Source organism: Mastigoproctus giganteus, chromosome 10, assembly GCF_048544385.1.
Source record: "Mastigoproctus giganteus isolate SK-2022 chromosome 10, ASM4854438v1, whole genome shotgun sequence".
NCBI lineage: Eukaryota > Metazoa > Arthropoda > Arachnida > Uropygi > Thelyphonidae > Mastigoproctus > Mastigoproctus giganteus.
In genome coordinates this window covers 186,632,935-186,638,934 of record NC_143584.1, presented here as the reverse complement: position 1 = coordinate 186,638,934, position 6,000 = coordinate 186,632,935, and positions in this window count along the sequence as shown.

The window sequence follows — 6,000 nt, the reverse complement described above, 5'->3', positions numbered from 1 at the left end:
GGTTTGCCCATTTTCCTGGACGAAAAACCCCAGTTTCCGGGAGAAGAAACCAGCCACAGAGTAAAAAAAAAAGAAAAAGAAAAAATGCCAATAAAAGATCCTGGCGTCATTAAACGGGATTCGAACCCGACACTTTTCTAACTGGTGTAGGGATAACGGTGATTATAACTACTGTTTGTTAATTGGTTTTTAGGAGCACTAGCAACTAAGGCCATATTACTCCGAGATATGCGGTGGTCATTCCTTGACCTTTCCGCATCCTCCGTCCTCCGTATTTGGTGGTGACGGGCTCGAACCCCGGTCTAATCAAGAAGCGTGTGCTACGCACTGCTGCTCCTTCCCACCTGGCTACGGATAACTACTGTTTATACGGAGACAAGACCTCTACCATAAGTCTATCTGCATACACGTAGCAACAAACACCAGAATTTCGGGGCAGAAAATCCTACACCTCCGCATGAGGCCAGCCATCTACACTGCTCAATGGAAAAAGTCAACAAAAACATATGAGGAAAGAAATCGCTCGATTGGTACAGACACGAGAAAAACCTTATTCATGAGGAAATTCTTAAACACTTACACCCTACTTTTTTTTTTTTTTTTAGGAGTCGAACTGAGGAGGGTGCTCCTTCAGTCAGCTACTAACGAAGTGCAAGTATACAAAACTAATTGTATGGTGTTGCGTGAATTAGACCAAATCGTTCCACTTCTTAGCAGCTACTCGTTAAAGAAGTTAACCAAATCTTAATGAGTCCTCCCTTGATCATTTTCTTTAGTTCCAAGTAATGAGCCCTCGTTAATGGTCAGCGAGTTGCAAGGTCCCGTGAACAGGAAGAAGTCAATGGAGAAAAACTATTTGGTGCTATCGGGTTGTAGATCGGGTGGTGTCGTTTCCCCTTGACCTAATTCTACCGGGGAAGGTAGCCGAGGTGGAGACATAGACACTAAGCAGAGGACATTCGTTAAGCTGCGATGCATCCCCGTTGCATTATGATGTACCGAAGGTGCGCGTCAAGCTTGATCTCAAGGTCTTTATTGGTCGCACGTAGCCAACGCCTATTAATGAAAATTCAAAGGGAGAAAGATCGAAGGTCCATTAATGTACTCGTGGCGAATAATTCGCTAAAACTGTTTTAGAGAAGAAGTAAAGATTAATATCAAAGTAATTACAAAAACCTCTTCCCTGGCTCCCTTCACTGTTAGCTAAGGTGTCAGTGGGACAGACTCAGGTAATAATATATATATATATAAAATAATAATACACATTTGATAAATTTTTTACATGTATGACTACGTGGCGAAATTTCGCCAAAACTGTAACGAAACTTAAAAATTAAAAAAAAAAATATTTGAAAATCGGTGGGAAAATTTTTTGAAAAATTTTAGCGCAATTTGTTTTTTTTTTTCTCTCTTTCTAAATTTTACTGCTAAATAAAATCTATTGCAAAACGAATTCCGTTATTTTTTTTTAACAGTTCCGCATGAAACTGTTGAGCAACAGTTTCATTCGGAACTGTTAACAAAATAACGGAAATTTTGATAATCGTTCAGAATTTTTTTGGAAAATTTTACTGCTAAATAAAACCTACTACAGAAGGAATCGGGTCAAAATCTTGTTTAGTCGTTGAATTATTCAAATACAAGTGGCGAATATTTTGCCGAAACCGTAACGAAACTGTTGAGCAACAGTTCCAGTGGCGGATTAAGGCACGCGCTACTAGGGCAGCCGCCCGGGGCGTCATTCTTACAGGGGCGCCAGATGCTGAAGAGCAAGGGAAGGATTTTTTTTTTTTTTTTTTTTTACAAAACCTTACGCAGATTTCTAAGATATGCAAAGGGACGCCGAAATAATCTTTCTGCCCGAAATAATACCTTAGTCCGGTCCTGAACAGTTCCGTTACTGTTAAAAAAATAACGGAAAATTTGAAAATCGGTTGGAAATTTTGAATTTTTTTTTTTCCCCTCAATATTACTGCTACATAAAACCTATTCTAAAAGGAATCAGGTCAAAAGCTTGTTTAGTCTTTGAGTTATTCAAGTTCAAAGAGCATTCTAGAGAGGTGGACGTTAGCAAATTATTACATAGATTAACACTTTAAGTGATTGGCAAGCTTGTGTGCCCTATCTGTTCTGAATCATTTTCACTTAACGATGTTAAACCTCTACAGGGAGGAAAATTGCTAGGGTGGAAATTGAAAGGGGGATCCATCCAATCGAGTTTCTCGGAAGTTCCCTTGCTATTACACTGATTTGTCAGACGAAAAAAAACACACAAACTGGTCTTCAGAACGCACAATTTACGGTTAATGCATTCAGTTATTGAGACATAATATATGGCTCCAGTTCTCGGCGCTGATCTAAACAGCCCAACCCAGAAAACGTTCTGCCAAAACACTTGAAAATAAGCCCCCGGCTAAACAGTACTTAAATGAGGAATGGGTTTACCATTCGGGAGAAAAGAATAATGAAATAAATGAAAAATGAAAAAAAAAAAAAAAAAAATTGAAAGCGATACAGAATGGAGAGAAAAACAATAATGAAAGGTTTGATGGTTTAACAATGCCAAATGACACCAATTGTCTGCGAACTGGTTTGCAACGTTGAATGATAGTTGTGCATAGCCCTCTGGAAAAAGAGTGGCTCTTGCAGGGAGGAGGGATAGGAAGTATTAAAGATTGGAGCTCCTGCAGTTGTTTTCCGATACACATCTGAGATACTGTTTCCTACTAAAGACAATGGGGGTCACAATCAAGAAAACTCCACCCGGCCATCTGGAGGATTCCGAATGTCCACGTGTACCGAAAAGAGAGGAGGAAATAGACGCAAAAGGTTCACGTTTTTCTTTCTTCCCATCTCGCTCGATCTTTTTCACGCCCTCGCTCACTCTTGCTTTCCGCTCTCTTTTCGCACTCTTTTATCAGATAAGTTCTCTTATCTATTTTCTTTCTTTTTCTGTTCTTTTTATTTCTGTCTCTCGTTGTCCTCTCTCTCGCTCTGTTTCTCTTTTACTCTTTCTTCTGTTTTTGTATCGCTCTCTCGCATTCTTCTTCGTTCTTTCTGTCTTGGCCATCTCTCTCTTACACACAATTTCTCTCTCACTTCCATATTTTCTATCGCCTTTTATTTTTCTCCGTGTCTCTTTACGTCTCTTTGTGTTTTGTCCATCTCTCTCTCTCTCTCTCTCTCTCTCTCTCTCTCTCTCTCACACACACACACACACACACACACACACACACACACACACACACACACACACACACACACAACTTACAGATTCTCTATCGCCTTTTCTACTGCACGAAATCTGACACATTCTCTCTCTTTCTGTCCCTCACTTTCTTTCTCTCCCCCCCGTCTCTCCCTCTCTCTGTCTCTTTCTCTCTCATAGTTCCTCGCTTTCTCTCTTGGTCTCTGGCGCCTCTGTAGCCAGGTGGGAAGGAGCAGCAGTGCGTAGCACACGCTTCTTGATGTAGACCGGGGTTCGAGCCCGTCACCACCAAATACGGAGGATCCGGAAAGGTCAGGGAATGACCACCGCATATCCCGGAGCAATATGGCCTTAGTTGCTAATGCTCCTAAAAACGAAAAAACAACAACATCTCTTGGTCTCTCTCTTATTTTTGCTTTTTCTCTCTCTGTTTCTTTCTTAGTTTTATTCTCTTTCTCTTAGTCTCTCTTTTTCTTAGTCTTATATTCTCTGTTTCTCTCTCTGTCTCTCCTCTTAGTTTCTCTTTTTCTTAATCTCATATCCTCTGTTTCTCGTTTCTCTCTCCCTTTCTCTTAGTTTCTCTCTCTCTCTCTCTGTTTCTCATTCTCTCCTATTTTCGCTTTCTGTTTCTTTCTTAGTTTGTCTCTCTCTCTCTCTCTCTCTCTCTCTATTAGTCTCTTCTCTTAATTTTTCTTTCTCTCTCTCTCTCTTCCTTTCTGACTAGGCGAGGAAGTTCAACAACCGTACAAAATCATGCAAAACGAAACGCGATGGCTCACTTGGTCAGTTCATGAATCAGCACCAAAAAAAAACAAAAAAAAAAAAAAAAAACGCGCATAATTTCCTTCCGTAATCAACATCGTTTCCTTAAAAAAAAAAAAAAAAAAAAAAAGACTAAGGATCTTCCAACTTGTGTGCACTTGAAACCTTCGGTGGTGAACTGGTCAGCAGAACAGAGTAGTGATTTGTAACGGGTTCAACAGAAACCTTTTTGAACTTTGGATTAGTAGTTGGATGCTAAGGACATAAATGTACCGATAAAACAATCATCGTTACAGTTGAAACGAATCATACGCCCCAACACCCTTTGAACACTAAACGCCTCTCGACACACATCCTGGAAATTTCCAGATAATCTACTCGTCATATCCAGCACCTTCCAAAGATAGAGTGAAATATTTATGAAGCACTTCACTTCCCTTTCCGTTACAGCCGCGTGTACTGTATAAATATCGGTTACCAAGGTAACGACGGTGGGCACAACGCAGAAGGTCAACAGCTGCTTGTAGCTGAAGTTTAACCCACCGGATTTACGATCCGTCTGTGCAACTTCCGTTAATGTCATTTTTTGCTCTAGCACCATATTTATCCTAGAGGAAGTGTTTGGCTATTTCAACAGGAGATTTTTCAAACTAAGCAATGGTTAAATAATATGTTGGAAACGATCAATATACAACAATCTCGATGTAGAAAAATATTAAAGTTTTTGATTCGTGAGAAAACGGGACCTTTATATGCGGGAAAATGTGAACTGGAATTCAATGTGAAATTCAGTGCGAACTGGAAAATATCCACTAGAATTAATCTTTGGTGACGGAAGGAAAACAAGAATAATAGAGAAGTCAGTAAAGGTATATTATAAAGAAAGTTAAAACAGATACAAGAAATGGCTTTGTTGCATTTAGGAAACAAAATTATAAATATAGAGTCAATTTCGAAAATTGTGTCGCTGTAGGGTTACCTGTTAATGGGAAGTTTTACTGAATTCTTTCTTTGAAGCAGTTTCCTTTCATTGCTATCAGGACCATGCAAAAAAGGAAAGGATGAAGGTGAGAAGTATAAGGATCCTTACACAGGAGTATACACATGGGTTTGTCAAAGGCAGAGACACCCAAAACCAACTGTATATCCAGGTCCCAAGATCGTTGGTTGGTTGGTTGTAGTAGGGTTTAGACACATCGGCAACTTATTGTCTGACCACCATGAGAAGAACCCTGTCAATTATTCTGCCTCCATGTAAACGGAAGAGTTCATATTTGTTTGGGTGTTGTTAGAGCTCGTAATGCAGGGTTGCTGTAAACGCATACTGGTGGAGGAAACAGAACTTTGCAGTAGTACTAGCTGCTTGCATTTACAAACGTACACTTACCCAAACTGAAATGAACTATTCCGTTTCCATGATTGCAGAATGATTTACAGGGCTCTTCTCATGGTGGTTGGACAGTAGATCATATTGCGCCGTATGTCTGTATATTGCGTGTCTTCAGTGGTCCGTTTACTGGACGAAAAAAAGGAGTTTCTAGGAGAATGAACCATGCTACCCTCGCCTGAGATCTACTAACTCAGCCACGTTGTGGAAAAAATTCATAAAAATTCGTCGTGTCACTGACGGGTTCTAACTAAGGTCTTTTCCACCCGGTGTGGAGAGGTGTCTTTGTTTGTAGTAGGGTTTTAGGCGCGTCAGTGAATGAGACAATAGTGCGCCGTATATATTGTCTGCAAACTGCGTGTGTTCTGTGGTCGAATTTTTGTTTGCTGGACGAAAAACCACACGTCCCTCGCCTGAGACCGACTAACTCAGCCATGTTGTGGAAAAGGCCCATCAAAATTCCTCACGTCATCAACGGGATGATGTGAGGTTTTTTTCCACCAGGTGTGGGGAGGAAGGCAATTCTATCAACTGTGCTACCCACGAGGGCCCCAAGATAGATTACATGACCCTAGTGAAGACTGGTTCAGATATCCTTCATGCCTGAACCAGTCTTCACTATGTACATTCTTACATGCCAACA